Source organism: Nomia melanderi, chromosome 8 (genome assembly GCF_051020985.1).
Source record: "Nomia melanderi isolate GNS246 chromosome 8, iyNomMela1, whole genome shotgun sequence".
Taxonomy (NCBI): Eukaryota; Metazoa; Arthropoda; class Insecta; order Hymenoptera; family Halictidae; genus Nomia; species Nomia melanderi.
This window is the reverse complement of record NC_135006.1, coordinates 11279035-11297590: the sequence shown is the minus strand read 5'-3', so window position 1 is coordinate 11297590 and position 18556 is coordinate 11279035. Positions and strand designations below refer to the sequence as shown.

General features: G+C 48.1%; 1 protein-coding gene and 1 non-coding gene across 5 annotated transcripts in view; both read right to left on the bottom strand.

Moving 5' to 3' along the window:
* sano (CABIT domain-containing protein serrano) overlaps positions 1-18556 on the bottom strand; it is a 232343-nt gene that overhangs the window by 20609 nt on the left and 193178 nt on the right. The window lies entirely within an intron of this gene.
* On the bottom strand, positions 17153-17272 carry LOC116427581 (U5 spliceosomal RNA). Its single transcript, XR_004235118.1, has one exon. It is a non-coding gene; the product is annotated as a U5 spliceosomal RNA (small nuclear RNA).

Sequence of the window (18556 nt, the reverse complement as noted above, 5' to 3'; positions counted from 1 at the left end):
CCGAACGATACGCCAACGGCACTATTAATTGCGCCGATTAAGGAATCACCGTAATAATCCCATCCGCTATCGTCGGCCGCGTTCGGATCGCCCCTTAAAATGCCCCGGCGCGCATCCGATCCGACGGGGAAGAAGCGCAATTATATTTGCAAATACGCGAGCGCGGGCATAGTTTGCGCGGTGTGGTGAGCATGCCCGATAGAGATATCCTCGTATGCCCGCCAAAGCAAATCCGCCGACCGGCGAAGCGGCGGACCTTTTGCCGCCCGCCGCGAAAAATCGAGCCGCGCGATCCGCAGATCCAGGGAACTATCAATTACCGTTGGCTCCGGTTACCGAACCGACCACGCTGGACCAACTTCCTCCCCCGAGACGAAATTAGAACGGCGCCCCTCTATCGTTTTAATAACCGATCTTACGTAGCGGATGCTTATTCCGTGTCACGCCTACTCGAACGTAACGATTCCGTGCATGGATATTGATTTGCTTGGGTTTGTACGGCTGATCTCGTGCCGTTCGATTCGGATTGTAATCGTTCGGAGGTGGTTGATTGCACTTTTTTTTATGTTTTCGCAGCGGTGAGAGGGTTGTTGGTTGTGTGTAGTGTTTAGTAGATATTTGGTAGGATATTTCTGATTTTTAGGGGATGCATCGATTTGGTAAATGTGTATGTTGTGTTTGTTGTAGTTTGCGGCTCATTGAATAACGTGTTTGTCGTGGCTCCTTGCGACGAGATGAATGGTTGTTTGATTATGGTAATGACTTTGTGTTTTCAATTATTGTCGGCTGTTTGGAGAAAAGCGATGATAGGCAGGTGGACGCGACTGAATAAATTACGCGAGGTATTTAAAATACGATGGTGGAGATAATCGCATTCGAAACTTCATCGGACTCGCGTCCCAGCGCGATCTACCGAAGCGTCTGATCATGGTTCACTGATTCTATTTCTACACCTCGAGGGGACCCCCTTCGAACCTCCGAAGTCGAATACCTGGGAAACCATTCAACCCAACAATTTCCTGACATCCTTCCAAGCACACCTTCAACGGCTACAATTCAATCTACATAATCAACAGACGCAGACTTTACCGCGCCGTTCGAAACTAAAATCAAATACACTAAACAAATGCTCAACAATCGACCACCTCACAGTACATCGAATCTTACAATATTTATGACCTCATTACTCCCTTAACAAAAGCGACAACCGACTTCAAACATCAACGGAAGAAAACACGGGTAAACCATAAAAAAAACGAGTGAAGTATCGACCGTATCTATAGTAGATCGGTATCGTGTCCCGGAAAATCGATCACCGTTACGACGTAACACGGCATTTCGAAGTGTGGTATCGCGGCGGTGCTCGATCGTGCGCGCGCGCAGCCAGCGCTGAATCAGCCGCTCACCGATCCGACGCGGCGCTCGTACGTGAGAGAGGATAACGATAACGGGAGTGCAACGCCTGGGAAAACGATCCGCGCGTTCGTTCGTCTTCCGTGAGATGTGGAACCCGCTCTGCTGCGCGCGGAGCGGCTCGGCGACGGTTGTAATACAATGTTATTTATTTACCGCGTGGCGAGAGTTACCGGCGAACCGATTAAACGATCTCGGAGCCCGGGGCTGCGGCGTCCTCCGCCACGATGACGAGCGTCCGTGTAATCTCGTGAGCCGAGACCTCTCTCTTTCTCTCTTCTTTTCTCCCGTTCTCTCTCTCTTCCTCTCCTCTCTTCTCTCTTCTTTCTTCTTTTCACTCGTTCTCTCTCTTCCTCTCTCGCTCCCGGTTTCCCGGAGCGACGCGCGTCTTTTTACTCGGCCCGCGAACGGAAGCCTGATATTCCTATTAATTTGTGTCTATTGAGCAATCTCGGGAATACCATAATTCCGGCGATTCCGTCGATTTAGTTTCCCATCAGGCCGCGTTTATTGAACGATCAACGGAGCTCCGGGTTTCGCAGGGCCCCACCGAGCGCGTTACGCGCGGAACGTATACCGGGTGTCCCGCGGAACGGACCACCGGCAACACTGAGAGGGAAGCGACGGTAAGTACAGGTTCGCCTGGTGTTTCATTAAATAGTTCGCGATAAAAATACGCGGGAACAAACTGGTTTTTGCGGCTCGACGCGGGCAGACTGATCGGTGTTTGCGTGTCATTAGGCTCCGTCGCGACGCGCCGGTTGTTCTTGCGAACGCTACACGGGTGTTTATGCTAATTCCGCGTTCCGAATGGGCGTTCGGGGAGAAGAATATTGAATGAAATCGCTGGTTACGAATATCGTTCCAGGATATGGGGAAGATTGATTTCGTTGGTCGTTTCTTTTCGATTGCTTCCCATTTTAACGAGTGCCTCACGAATTTTCTGTGTTAATCTCTGGCGTGTGTAAATTCTTTATTTCGAATCTGATATTGTATTTACAATGTTCTTAATAAGTTTCTACCGTACCAGACTATTTTCGATTAGAAAACAATAATACCCTACATTTGCCAGATCGCAAACTCTGTTTCCCACTTTCCGTTTGTTCTCTACATAAGAAAGATTTAACCGCTTGCCCTATGATTTACTTCTGAACTATAATCGATACAACTACTTTATCGTTAATAATGTATTAGGAAAAAAATTTGGATGTTTATTCTACGCCTGCGTTTACTCCAAAGGTTAACGATTGATAGTCGAAAAATAACACTGAATTTATATTTAAAAAAATGAATTATACTTAGGTTTCTCAAATTCAGTTTAATATTTTCGTCAGAAGTCAGACACGATATTATAAGTCAAGGGGTTAAAAATTCTCTGTTGTTTCTTACTATTAACTCTTTGCACTCAGAAGTTTCTCATTAGAAATGTTTAACATTCCTCCACGAGGCGAAGACGACGTTCCTTGAAACTACCTCGAAGGGAAATCACAAGTACATCGAGGAACAAACCTATTTTATTCCAATATTTCACGTATCAAGTCCTTATACGAAGTTCACCATTAAACATCAGATTTTATAGTTTTACCACGTCAAATCAAATGGTGACAGAGTCGCCTGAGTGCAAAGGGTTATTATTCAATTCCTCTTTCTTCAGTATCGAACACGAAATGTTTCGCCTAGATCTACTCTTCGTAAGTGCTTCGAACCGTACGAACGACCTGGACGCTTCCGCGCCTGTGCTTTTCCCAGAATTCCCTACGGGCATAATTTTCCTGCGATAAATAATCTCGGTGAAAGTGTGACTCGGACCGCGACCGTTCGGCAGTTTTCCGATTGGCCGGACACCGTTAGGATTAAGGTAGCCTAACGGTGTCTCTTATGCTCCTTTTTAATCCCGACGCCGCCGCCGCCACCGTAGCCGTTACCGCTGGGTCACTGGAATTACTGACTTTCATGGGAATCGCAAGAACCGGCGACGGATTTCAGGGCTTTCTCCTGTTCTAAGTGGATAAAGCTTTACCAGGATCGCACCGGGTGACCTTCAGACTGCTAGAGGCACCGGTGTTTTCGGATGGGGATGACCTTCGGAGCAGCAATAAACTGGGAGGACTGCTGAAGGCGGATCCCCGGACCATGAAGTCTAGTATTTAGACAAGGCTGCCCTTCAGACCATGACTAACTGGTGGTAGCCTCCCGGAGGCGAGATGGAGATAGCCGCCGGACCAAGACAAGCGACGATGCCTCCGCGTAGGTAAAAGTAACCATAAAACTGCTACGGGGATCCTTCCGAGGCAGCAGAAGCAGTGGCAGAAGTAGAGGCAGAAGCAGCAACAACAAATTCACGGGTACTCCAGTTGATAAAAGTGATCTTCGATGTTAAAGCTTCGGGGTACCGTTAGACGCCGGATGAAACCATTCGAGGATTATTAGGGATAGTGTTTACGACCATCGACGGATTATCGAAGCAATCAAAAAGGATACGTCGACGATTAAGCGGGGAGTCCGGGGAAACGTGGTCGCTGGCGTCGATGGAGAGGGCGTTGAAAGTCACCGGGGAACAAAAATCGACGCGCGATGCTTAGAATTCGAAGAGAGTCATTAAGAGATCGGTGGAAGCCAGGCGGCGAATCGATGAGAAGATCTCATCGGAAGCTATTCAGGAAGCATCGGGTCGTTATTATATTCAATCAGAAAGGAGTATTTAATGATCAATCTGCGATTCAATGCGAAAGATGAAGATTCCTTCGTCCGAATTCTGATGGAATCTTCAATGAACGGTCTCCGGTAAATTGTTCCTTATTCTTTAACAGCGATTTATAGACGATCTTAATTGAAGCTCTAAAAAAATATTAAATACAAATTTACCTAGTACGTCGTTCCACTTAAGCATACTTAAGAGATTATAAAACGAAGCATCCGTCCAGTATCTTCTGCACGCAACCGCGTAACTGCTTGAACATTAGTAGCACCGTAATCGAGCACCGTTACGATGAATATTAAACAGTCCGAAGGATGAAAAATCATCGGAATGTTCGGCCGGGCATCGCTGTAATCGACCTCCAATCGATCGCGGACCGAGCCGATCGTTCCCGGTTATCGGCGCGGCGCGTTCGAGGAAATCCCGCGCGCCGCTTCTCACAGTGTCACTGGGTTACTGGATAATTTTCCAAGCGAGTAAGCGCGCCGCGTGAGAGCGAATTCAGCGTAGCGCATTACGGGGAACGAGCGCGCGATCCGCTCGAATGTGCCACGATAGCGGCGTGCGCTCGCGGCCACGAGAGCCTCGTAAACTATTACGTGACCATAAAAATTGAACGGGAACATTAGCAACGCGCTCGCGGAGATACGGGCACCGGGCGTCACGCGCGGTTAATTGCGAGCCCGCGCCGCGCGGCTCGTCGAAATCGGCCGGGCAACGTCGGTTGTCTTCCTTCGATGATCGTGAACTCATTATTCGCGTTCAAACGTCCCGTTCGATGTCCCTTGCGCAACCCTAACATACCTTCGCTCCGCGATCCATGAGAACTATCGTTCGCTCGACTGCTTGCCGACGTGTTCACAGGAAACTGCGTTCCCGACTTGAATTTTCGGATTTCCGCCATTTGCTTTTGTTCTATTATAGAAGAAAGTATACACTTTCGTTGCGTACTAAGGTTTCTCAGCTGGACGAAGGTTGCGTCGAATGTTTAAGAATCGAAGTTGTTAGCTTTATAGGGTTGCGTCTGTGAAGTGGAACGATGCTTGAATACCGAGGAAATGGGAAAGGGATCGTTCGAACGAGTATATTACAGATGTGTGCTGCCATCGCTGAAATATATGATTACTATGAAATGAAATATCTCGTTGTTCGAGTGTGTTACGTCGTGGGCGTTAATTCAATCCAGGCACACGCGTATAACGCCGATTTCGCGTTCTGACAGATGGCGACGGTCCGTCTGGAGGGCGCGTGTCGAGCACAGCCACTCGAACAGATCGCGGAGATCTTATTTAATTGAATGATATACAAGGTACGAAACTTGTTGTACATTCCGCGGACTGTTGCGAACATTTCCACGCGGTTGTAACACCGGCCCGGTATTTATTGTGCGAGCGCATTAAGGTACGCTCTTGTTCTGTTTAACACGTTTCCGCGGCGGCCGGGGCGCGGTCGATTTAAAAACAGATAAAGAGGTGAATTATTACGCTATTTAGCACACGAATGAAAATAACGAGCGCCGGGAAGAACTTGTCGCTCGATTATCGATTAACCGTGACCAGAATCAGCGTTGAATTAAGTGTTTGCCGAGTCCAACGCCGACTTAACGACTGCCATATAATACGCAACACATTTAATCGAATATTTTCAAGCAAAAACTGCGAATCGATAATTTGTTTATTCGAAAAACAAGAGATTCGCACGGTCTCCTTCTCTTCTACGCGTAGGATCTTTGGAATCTAAATGAAAACACTTCTCAAGACCTCAATGCGTAGTTCCGTTTCCTGTGCAATGTAGAAAACGTTCTGGCAAAGGGTTCGACTAATTTCGAATTCGAAGGTGGAGGTTGTTTTCGTTTACGGGATCTATGAAACTGCACGAAAGAGTGGATCCTTCTTCGAGTTATCCGCGAGCGCAATATCGAGCCGCACGATCACGCGAATCGCGCATCCCTAGAGCCGAGTCGGGAGAGAGGAGTGGGTTATACCTGTCGATATATTAGTTATGCCTGAGGCGAGGTGAGGCGAATGTGAACTTCTCCACTGCCACGGCGGCTCTCGAGGCGTGGTCTGTCCCTTTACTTCGCGTTTGCTTGCCTTTCTTCTCCCCTGACGCCAGCTTCGTTTCCAACGAGCCGCGCGCACGCGATCCTGCCGCTCTTTTCGAAACCACGCGGAGCTCCTTTTCTCCGGATCATTTCTTCTCGTCTAGGTACCTTCTGCAAGGATCCCTTAACCTTTGCACTCGACAACCCTCTCGCTAGAAATACTTATTATTCTATGAAATATCGATGGCATCTTGTACGACAGCTACATAGAGAAATCATATGTAAATCATAGAAGAGCTATATTGTGAGAATATTTCATCCACGAGTATATTATAAAAATTCTATAGTTTAACGTTCAACATTAAATTTTTGTATATTTCTCTCATGAGATAAGTGACTCCTTCCGAGTGCAAGGGGTTAACATTCAGGTTCCACAGATACGTTTCAATTCCTTCGAGGCATGCTTCGTTGTGCGAAATTTCCAATTAAGTTCCTGCCGCGCACTCGTTTATACATCATAATCATTCGAATCTTTATGCAGGTAATACTATTCGCGAGCGTTCAGGGCAAATTAGATTCAGATTTATACGGGCCCAGTTTAGATATCGATGGTATCATTCCCAGTGAAGTTTTTACACGCGATAACGTTGTTTATCTAATAATAGCATCTAATTAGATGGACGTGGCTCCATTCCAGGCCGCGCATTTCAACCGGAGGTTATTAAATCCCGGTTCTTTTTCCATCGTCGTCGTTCTTTTCAGAGGGACAGGAACATAGAAGTTCAAGGACGACGTCCGATTCTTCGAGTTAGATTAGAAACTGGCCGTCCGAGGAGCGGGCGTTCCCGGTCGCGGGGCAGGATTCCAACGGAATGGAAAATTTCATCTGCCTCGGCGAATTAAAGAGCATTTCCGCGGACGTTGTCGGCCGGCTTAGAACCGGTATGGAAATGATGGAAATCGGTTAGAGCGGAACCACCCGGTATAGGGAGGCAGGGTTCGACTGGTTCACCTCCGTGGCCGGTAACAGCTAACGAGCAACTGTCGGTAAGGGTCCCGGCGACAATAACCCGTGCATTTTATATGCTCCCCGGTCGTGGCCGCGCGCATCGGTGCATCGATCTTCGGCCTCCTCGGCTTTTTCGCGGGGACCGGCCGGAGATAAGCGGCAGCCGGGTCTAGCCACAGCCATCATTAACGTTATCGATGTTCGCCACTTTACACAATCGCCGATATTTCAACGCTCACACGATTTTCCATTTCTGCGCCCATCCCGCCTCCCTTCTTTCGAAACTGCAACGGCATATCTCGGGAAACGGACGTCGGATCTTAGGAATCTTGGTCGTTCAGGTTTCCAAGGACACCCTCAATCCTAGCGTTTCAGGTAATTTTAGATTTACCAATATGGATTAGAGGACTTTCTATAGAATACGAAGATAGGTAGGACAGAGCAGGATTGAAGCTTTTGCTTTCTTGAATCAGGTTGTTCATTGTAGACTGTGTCTAAGTTAAGCTCACCGAAACTCGGATCTAATGCTGAGTTGAAAGCTATACCGTCTGCTGTCATTATTAATCCTTCGGGCTGGGAAGTTTGTCACTGGGAACTTTATTTCAATTTTATTTCAATATTTCACATATATATTGTACAAAGCTTAATATTATTTGACTTTATAATGTTAATCCTAATCGGACCCCGGTGTGACTCACATTTGAACGTTTTACTTAAATTTTTTGACCATTTCATATTGCATTTCCAAAAGCTTTTCAGGGCTTTTAACATTTGGGCCCTATAAACGAAAACAATAACATTTTAATCATTCCTTTTGTTCTGATGATTGACTGAGAGTCACATCACGGTACGATCCGTTATAAAAACACGTGGTACAATTAGGGTTGACGTTAGTCTCATTCCAATAAAGTCCATGGTAGACCTACTGCCGAGTAACCTTCATGGATCGTCATTCTTACGAAACTGTCTGTCGGTCACGAGGTCTCGAGGCGTCGACAGAAAGACCGACCACTGAAAGAAAGTTGGCCCGGAGGTTTCACAGAACGGCGATAATTTGGCTCGTCACGGTCAAAGTTAGCGACGTGACCTTGGAAACGCAGAGTCTGCTAGTGCCTAAGGCGACCGCCGAATCCAGATCACCGCGGTTCGCCGTTGTTCGAAATTCGACACGATTGTTCCCCGCGGGGAGAAGGTCGCCGCGAGGACGCTGCCGGTTAACCGCATCGTGAAACCTCGGGACTCCGTGTCGCAAGCGGAGCGAACGGTTACAAAACGTTCGACCTTAAGGTAAACGGAGCGCGCGGCGAAGCGTTCGTTGGTCATTCGAATGTAGGGATCTTCAGGCTTTCTCGAAAACCGAAGATCGTTTGATCTTGAGCACCGAGTAATTTTCCAACTCTCGAAGCTTTACCAGGTGGTGGATAATTTAGCCGTGATCATGAAGTACTTTCTAACTTGCAGACCTCCGTTTAGCTACATGAGATGATAAGGTGACCTAATTTTCTTACAAGCTTCTATCACGTAATTGAAGATGGTTTAGCTTTGGATGAAGCAATCTTCTAATTCGCGAAGCTCGATCAAGTGTCACGAGACGACTCAATCTCGGCGGCAAAGTAATTTTCTAACTCGCGAATCTCCGGCAAGTGACCTTTTAATCTTGGTCACCGAGTGATATTCCTCTCCGCGAAATACCGTTGCACCAGAGGAATGATATTCTCTTTGCGAGGGATCACAGGAACGGACCGTTGGCGATGGAACTCGGCAAGATTGTATTTCCCGATCGCTTCGCGAATTTATTCATTTCGGGGGATGGAGATAAGCTCCAATTTACCTTGGAAGGTTGGCTGGAATCCGAGGCAGGGAAAAGAGGACTCGCAGCCAACATCCGCGGCTCGACCAGCCGGCAACAGCCGATCCGAGGATTCCCTCCGCGGATTCGCGGCAGCTTGGCCGCGTTTTTGCCGGGAATAACACGGATTTGTCGGAACGGCAGCGAAACCCTGAATAATTCATAACCGTCCCGGGGGGTGTGACGAAAGAAGCGGAAGGGCGTAAATGATTTCCAGCCACTAAACCGCGGATTCCGCGAGCGCCCGGCGAGCGGCATCAATAAAATTCGAATAACGCGCTCTCCTCGAGCGCGCCGGTTTGTTGCAGCCTTGCTACGCGTTTACATCGACCTTCGCCGAACGAATTCCACCGCGTGAACTCGGAACCGAAGGTCTCCGTGAACATCCTTGAGACCGGCGGCGAACAGGGAAATACTGTGCAGGCTGCAACCGGTTTCCACAAAAACGTGGATCATTCGGTGATCCGCGTGTACCGTTGTTAAACTAATTATTTCGGGGGAATCGGTCATCGTAAAACGGAACGGGGAGTTCGAAATCGATCCGCGAGGAACGGCGCGAGGCGGATCAAATTTCAAGAACAGCCGAGGGAGGGAGGAAGAGAGAGGGAGATGAACGGTGATCAATTCCTAAGAGAACTGACGACCATAAATCAAAGAAACAAATAACCAGGAATCGATTTTGCGGAAGACAAATAGTTAACCAGGAATCGATTTCTAGCGAGTTAAGTGGCACGCGGAGAACGGTTCGTCGAAGGAGCAGCTGAACATCTACTTTCGAAGAGGGATATCGAAAAATTGATATCTAGACTTAGAAGAAATGAACGTCGTTTGTCTAAGTAGACGAATGCTAAACGGAACGATCGGAGAGCGATTGATAATGAGGTTTTCGAAAGAGCAATCAATTTCCGAGGAACAAACGGTTGCGAATCAACGTTTATCTAATCTGCGAGGACAGGCGCAGTGAATGATCTCTGGCGCAAGAAGATACCGCTGAGCGGTTCGAAGACGGACAATAGCCAGGAATCAATTCCCGGTGAGACAAAAGGCCACCGGAAATCAATTTTCAGAGGAAACAAACGGCGCCGATCGTCGGGGGAAGAAGAGCCGGGGCTGGTTCACGGCCCCGTCGACGCGTCGTGAACAACGTCGATACTTATCGACGGGACGGACATGCCCGTTACGGGCGGATATTACGCTCAAAGACGCCCGCGGCGCCGATTAACCGATTAGAATATCGATTAATATCGGCACCGGGACGTTATCACCGGCGGATCGGCCGCACCTGGCCTCCCATGGGATGCCATAGGAGGGCCCCGCGGACGCAGCCAGCCCGAACAACACGGTAGGAGGAAGCGCAACGCTATTATTGTATGCTAAACAATATGCCATATACGAAAAAGCAATTCACCAGGGGCGCTCCGGGAAAACAGCCGAGTATCCGAGCGTTTCCACCGACGCTGCGATTGCAGTTATGGTTTCGCGGAATGATCCCCGAGGATCGATGATTAACGTGATCCTCGGAGGTCGGGAGACACGTGCGTAGCGGGTAATCCTATTTCGTAATCTGATTGCCGGAGGATAATTATTTAATAAGCCGCAATTACGAAGACACCGGTTAAAAACTGTTAACCGCCAGGCGGTCGGATTTTTACGAACGGATTAATGAATGGCCAAAAGAAATTCTAAATCTTTAAACGGATATGCCTCCGGTGCCGAGGTTTAATGGTGCCGTTTTGAAAGCATCCGCGGGACGAACCTAATTTTCATTTAATTCCTAGCCTAGAAGCGGACCGATATTAAGAAATAAGAATCCCCCCGGCGCGGCAAGAAAACGTGATTTACACTTTTCCGCGATCGGCGGCGGTTGGTCGGCCCGTCCGCCGGGTTTCTTACTTAATTTTCATATGTCCTCGTAAAAAAAATTACCGGCACTTTAATGCATCTCGAGCAAGTTTATTACGGGCGGCCGGCGGATCAGCATCGGGGGAATCACGGGACTTTACAGTTACGTATCTAGAACGAACGCAGCGCGGCCGGAATCGTAGGGAGAACGGGACTGCCCGGTAAGAAATTACGCGCAATTACTAAATGAATTTTATTAACAATCAATATAATATCCTGCGCGATGCCGGTGCGCCGGAATATCGAGGCGGAATAAGATTCTTATGGAAACGGGACACCGTACGTCTTTCTTTCGATCCACGGTATGTATTATGCCGTACGATGTTTAGCGTAATTACTGACTGATCGGGCTCCGTGTGCGCTCCGCGTCGGTGTTAGGGTAATTTCCATACGTCACTGTAACGCGGCGACTATAACGCTCGCGCGAATCAACGGCCAGCTAATTTCTAATAAGGAAGTGTTGAGAGGCGACCGGTGGAAGTCTCCGGCGGAGGTAAATAGAAGGAAGCATTTATATTAATTGAACGGGGTGGGGTGTTGGCCGAGGAACGAGAAAGAGGGGGAGGACACGCGAACGGTGGTGGGGTTCTCTCTCTCTCCGTCTCCTTCCCTCTTCCTCCCTCTATCACTCTCCGTCTCTGTCCGGTCGACAAAAAATGCCGGGAAGGGGTGGGACGCTGTGAACAGGAAATTAAGAGGGAAGTGCGAGCGGTCGGATGAACGACAAAAAAAAGGGAAAGAAAGACCGGTTAGAGCGGGTACAGGAGGAAATAGACGTAGGCAGATGAGAATTATCGAGGAAGGGGTGGAACCGGGAGATTGGGATTGGCTCAAACTCTTGGAACAGCGTTTAAAGCGTTCCTTTTCTTGCCACGGCCACCGGGCCAAAGCGGCCGAGGAGAGCCAGCTTCAGTTGCGCTGTACTGATCCGGGACCTACAAAAACTTGTCTCGAATTCATTCGAGAAGTTTTCTTCATTGCGCTTTGCATTTTACGACTGCGCGGGTACCAGCCGATTCACAATGCGCGGACGTTACCGCGCGAATTAATTATCTTACCGCGGGGAACGAGGAGAGCGTCGAGGGCTTTCCTGTTCGAATCCATCTCGATCCGATCGAAAAATCCGCCTCGTCGGATTCCGCGGTCTCGGTGTTTACCTGTTTACAGGATGAATTAATTATATTGTATTACAGGTGAATTAATTGGACTCCGCATTTCACACGGGAGGATAATCCCCGCACCGCGTACTGCTCTCCTCTTCGTTTCGATTCACACGAATTCCTTCGGAAAATTGTACTGCCTCTGCTTTGCATTTTATTGCCGCCACCATAGGGCGATTCACGATAACTGGATATCATCGGGCGAATGTCTATGCGTAATGACGGATAATAACACGTCCGCCGGACACTGTTTCCACTGAACTTGTTTCCATCCACGCGAATTCATTCGAGAAGTTTTCTTTGTCGCGCCTTGCGCCTCACGCGGATGAGACTATCAATCCGTCGACGTTACGAAGATAATCAACCATCTATACGCAAACGGAGGTGGTTCGTAACAAGTTGATCACGATTTTCGTTCGTTTCAATGTTTGTCAACTTCGATTTTATCGCACTTCCTTAGTCGCGCATTGCGCAAGCTACTCACCGCGGGGTTCGCGCGTTATGAAACACCTTGTACACAGTAGAAGACAGCTAATACATCATCTCCCACGATGGTTCATTTCATACTTCGGTTATATCTGCGAAGTTAGAATCTTAAACTTGGAACTGTAACGGAAACCGTTCGAAATGGAGTCCTACACGAAAAAGACGATGTTGCGGGTACCCTTAGAGTAGTTAGCGCATCCATCACTGTCGCCCGAGAAGAAAGTTTCCGAGGCGTGGTCTGTGAATCGAGATCAGCGCCAGGTGTCCCAGCTTCGAACACTATTTCCCGCGTCCGAGTGAAAGCGAGCGGCGCGGGAACGCGATCCCCGGGAAGATCGAACCTTCAGGTTCGCGGGAAACCCCGGCGAAATGCATCAAGTTCGCGACCTTTGCTGGATATACCGCCACGCTCGGTGTAGGATGAAGGGCGTGTCTCGCTGGATCAATGATTTATCTCCACGGTGAAGGTCACTGGCTCGTGGAAAATCCTACGGAATTCTCCGAGATCTGCGAAACCTACCGGCTGCTCTCGGTTACACTCGGATTTCTGACCTTTCGAGACTTTCACTGATCAGAGATTAGACCGCTACGCTCTGGTACCCTGTCGATGCACTGTCTACCCCTTTCGAGTTTCTGATCGAATTTGCTGCGCCGTCGGAGAATTTGTTCGTAAATACCAGCGATCGTTCGTTCGATCGTACACGCGGCTCGAAGTTACAAGAACGAACACGTTCGATCTTTGTAGTCTCCCAACCATTTGATGTTTACAAACTCAGAATTCGCTTTGGAAGATTCGTAAGATTATATTAATATCCTTGATGTATTTCTCATGGACGTGATTGGTAGTAGCTTTTCATTGCTACTCTTATTATCAGTTGTCTCATTACGAAAGTTTCTGTTATCCTAAAATATCGAAGTTTTTATTGTGCCTAGCTTCGACAGCCAGAGTAGTTAAGAAGCAACCAAGGAAGGATCTACGAGAAGTAATAGATTCGCGGTCGATAACTCGAAGTGAATAGAGATTGACGAGGGAATTCCAGGTGAACGGAGATTGACGAGGAAGTTCCTGAGGAATGAGGATTGACGTGGAAGTTCCTGAGGAATGAGGATTGACGTGGAATAGGGATTGACGAGAGTGCCCGACAATCGTAACGTCGGCCGATCGTCGGTTTGAAGCGTGAAAAAACCTGCTCTCGTTTCGAGGCATCTTATCTCGAATTTCTATTTGTCCGATTAGCAGATACATTACGCGCGATTATCTCTGCCGGTTAAGACGGACAGTTTCGATAATTCGTTTTTCAATTAGAATCGAAAGGGAAGCGGATGCGAACGGCGCGGCGCGTCAATCGAACGTTCTCCGGGAGACCGATCGAGCTGCCGGCGCGCGATGGCGGAACGATCTATTCGTCTCGTTAGGCGTTTTAACCTTTCGAATTAAAAGGGGGCGACAGAGAGGCCGGTCCGGGCAATCGTATCGGCCGATCATTAATTCCCCGCGATCGGTATCGATCGGCTTCAATAGAGAAATTTTCATATCGTAATTATCATCGTTAGATTACCGGGCCGGCCGTTCGAACGCCAATTTAAATCGAACAACGCGCGCACTGTCTGCTCCCAAATGATGTATTAACCGTTTGGACTACTTTCACCGTGGCTCGCACACTCCTCTGCCCGTGATTTACGTCGCTTGCGTAACGCCCGCATTTTTTCGCGATTCCCGTCATTCCGCTCTTCTTTTCGCTTCTCGTTTTGCTACGAGGAGCGTCGGCCCTTGAGAATCGGTTTTCTAGTTGATTCATCGAATCTTTATATCTTCGTAATATTTCATTGAAAATTCGTTCGATTTGGAAATGTTGAAGGTACATCTAAGGATTTCACTAAGGATGTTAAAGAATCCTTTGATATTTGAATTTGTGAAGCATATTAAAAGAATAATATTCATGACGTTTTTAAGGAGATTTTTCGATGAGACTAATTCTAGCATCCCCGGTTTCGAAATAAAAGACGCACGTAAAAGAATTGTAAAACTTTATTGTTTTAGATTCGAAGCCATTATCTAACGCGTGGAGGTATCAAGATCGCCGGGGCGCGGGGGCAAGCAATACAGCTCGATAACAAAAAGGAAACACGCTGGAAATTCAGCAAAACTTCTGCCATTCTTTCGGAAGATCGCGATAAGGGGACGGCGCGCATAAAAATCCGCGAGCGGTCATTACCGGGCCGGTTCGCGCGCTTACATCGTTCCCTCGCGCGCGGAACGCAGTAGAGTAAAGATCTTAATCAAATTTAGCGCTACATATAAATATATTTATGAACGCAATAAAACCCCCGGCGGCGGCCGATAAGATCGTGGCCACTTTTCTTTTCCATAAATTATTCCCTGAAATAGCGAATCCGCATAAAAGATCCGCGCAGGCCTGATCATTATTAACCGACCCTCCGTTGTCGGTCGGCCGAGTAGATAAATCCGAGCTAAGCGCAGAAGCTCCTCGAGTCACGTGGTGCCCGGGTGGAAAAGGCCGAGGACGCGTGTAAGCGGAGAACCGTGCACGCGCGCGGGACGTAAGTGTGCGTGGGGATGCGTGTATTTAAGATGAAAATCTTGACGAAGCACAGGGTCTAAAGTGGGAAGGTAAGATTGGGTAATACAGGCGTTTGAAATCCCGAACGGGGCTCCGAGGAGAGGCCTAGGCTTCCAGCGTAGGAAAGCCGAGAGCCTGGTCGGCCGGGCTGTGGAAGGTCTCGCAGGCTGCCGGGCGAAACCTGACAAACCTAGGGTCTTCGACCCCTACGGGCGCCAAGCGAGGAGAGTACCGGGCTCTCTCGCGCGCCTCGGCTATGGCGTGCAGCCACTTTGCCACGACACAGCCATAAACATCTCTGAATGGAGACCACCCACCAGCCTGCACACTTCTCGGAACTGCACTCGCGCATTTCACAAGAACACCAAAGGCGCTCCACCGGCGAGCACTCCGCTTCCACTTTTGCGTGGCTCTCCGCCATTCGTACACTCGAAAAACCTCTCTCGCCCCGGCGCGGTGCGGCCGTTCTCGACGGTGAATAGCGCGCCGAGAGAAACCTCACGGTTATCGATTTCCCCGCCACCCCCGCCTGCCGCCTTCGCCCGCCCTCGCTTCACCCCGTCGAGCCGTCGCTCCGCTCCTAGCTAGTCCTGCGAGCCTTCCTTGTACCTCGGACCGATTCCCGGCGGAACCTCTAACACGGGCTGCCCTTTTGCACGCTCGTAACAAGAGACCGCTCTTCTTTCCGAGTCTACCGCGAAAACTTATTTCGTTAAACTTGCCGGGGAAATTCTTGGTGAGAATGTTCCTTCCTTCGGGTAAATTCGATGTTCCTCGTGCTTGTAGAGTTCGAATATTTTTATTCCTTTCTTATATCGCACTCCGGTTACACTTGGACATCACGTCTTCCGTTACTATGCAAATGCTGCATAAAGATACCCAATTTCTATTCCCTTCTCGCTTCTACCGAAGGATCCTCTATATCTAACAATTCAACGATCACGAAGTAGAAAGCGAACGAGCTATTTCACAGTACTGAAAATGGAATCTCGATCACATGCAAGACGCGCCGCGAATGGTTTCGCCGCTCTATAACTATTAAAAATTGTTGTTACCAATGTCATTATGTAGAACATAAGACAATTATCTAACTTAATCAACTAACATCTATTTCAGTTAAAAAAATAAGCCACTCTTCGGTGCAGCAATCGAACAAGTCGATGTCAGTAAACTTAGGGGTTAAACCTAGCTTACGAAAATCTGGGTCAGAGCAGACCCAGATACTGCTGTCGCAGGTCTAATCGCGGGAGGCTCGCCAGAACTACTTCTCGGTAAACATCGAGGCTCTGCTTTATGATCGGAGATTCTCTTCTTACTCTCGCCTTCGACCCGCTCGCGCTATTCCGATAGAACAGACGGTGATCCTTGTCTACTGCTTTTTCATCGGACCTGCGGCGGCCGCGTATAAAATCCGCGGGAACACCTTTCTGCGGGCCGAAAGCGAGCCGAGTCGAGCACCTGCATACCCGAGCACCTCTACCAGGCTGGCCAGCTCTTCGTCCGCGGAATCGGCGCCGTGTTTTACGACTAACCGTGAAATCAAACTCGCCGGTGTTTGCTGTTCGCTCGCTGACCACCGACCCGCTATCCGCGCATTGTTTTTTTGCGCCGCGTTTTTCCCCTTTTCTTCTGGCTCGCCGCGACCTGCAAGTTCTACCCTGCTCTCTTTGTCCGCCCTCTTTCTTGCTCGACTTCAAGATTTCTTCTCTTGCTCCACCGTTCGCCGATACTACTGCGATACTGTAGCAACGAGGATTTTTACTCGTGCGACGAAACTTGTTCCATGAACAGTAGATCCCGTATAATTGTACTTCGCAACGTCGACAGACTCACGAAGATCCCACGTAAAGTAGATTCGATATCTACGATCTGTCTATTTCCACTCGATCAACGCGCTTAATTTAAGCTTTCCGGTTCTTAATTCTCATTCGAATATATTATTAGTCTTTCAAAGAGAAACGTTAATTAGTTAATCCTGCACGTTCGTGAAAAGCGCTTATAGAAATAAGCATTAAATCGTTATATAAGAAATAAAAATTAGTTCATAGACTCATCAATTGTTCCCCACCACGGAAATCTTGAGTAAAAGGCGAAAGATTTAGGCGTGATCTGAAGGGAAAACAGAAAAGCGCTTGTAGGAATAAGTCTTCTATAGTATCGAATCGTGACAAAAATGTTCAACCCTTAAATGTTATTTATCCGTTTCATGCAAACAAAATGTTTGTTGAACCTTGCTTGATCTTCAAAGTAAACTTCACAGTATAACATCCAATCCTCTTCTCTCTCTACTAAAGCGTTTATCCCTTGTCGTACAATGACGAGTGAGACTCGTGATGAAGATTTCTAAACTAATTTAACAAGAATCAGTGTTGTTCATTAGCCACGGATCAAAGCAAACGACTATTTTCTATTATCAATGTATTATCTTCAAATGAAATTTCCACTTGAAGTAGAATGGAAAATTTTGTTGTATTTCTTCCAAATTGTCGATAGTAAAATATTACACGAGCTTAGTAAATAGTACGCCAAGGGGTTAACGACGAGGTAGTGTTATCGAGTCGCGAAAGAAGTCATAGGACAAGGGGTTAATCGAGGGACGCGTGTTCGCCGCGTTGACGCGCTGCGTCGGCCGATAAATAATAATATTCACAGCACGGCGGGGACACGGCGTGTAACGATCGCGGATTCCGCCCTGTCCGGCTCGCCGGCCGGCGAATTTATAATCCCGCGACGTTGAAATTGTGCGCGGTCGCTGGTTCCGTTACGAATCCCCCGGCCGCGCCGCGTGTATGCACCTTAACCGCCCAACCGGACCGGCAGGATTCGCGGGCTCTCTCGGGCACCGGTCATCGCATAATACACATGACGCTCGTATATCTCGCGTTACGCAATCCACCGTCCGGCTAGATTACACCGTTCCGCTGGGCCTCGAGGAGTTTATACGCTTCTAATCGCGCGTCGCGCGCGACGAACATCGATCCTCGGTGCGGGCTCGCGGAAAAATTCTCCTTTGGACCGTCTCTTTCTTTAGGTTTCCCCACTTGCCACGGTGGTGTAACCCTTTTGCGATCCTTTGCAGAGCTCGACGTTCAATTTTACTTTAATGGTTAGACGTTCTGATAATTCTCATTGTAACTCGTATTGCTGTGGTTAACGTGCAAGTAGAATTTTAGTGCTTTCCGAGCGGTGTTAGGTGAACTGTTAAGGTACTATGTTAAGCATAGCTGAATTATACAATGATGGGAGTGCGAAGTTGATGCAACGTTGATGGAGAGTTCATTGGAATTTGGAGTTCATTGTAATTACTTTTTATAGTGACATCAAGCGTAGTTTGTTGTTTAGGTCTGTACTTAGACAGTTTATGAATAAATTGGATCGGAGTTAGAAGTTTAGATCAAGTTGGTTAGACGCAA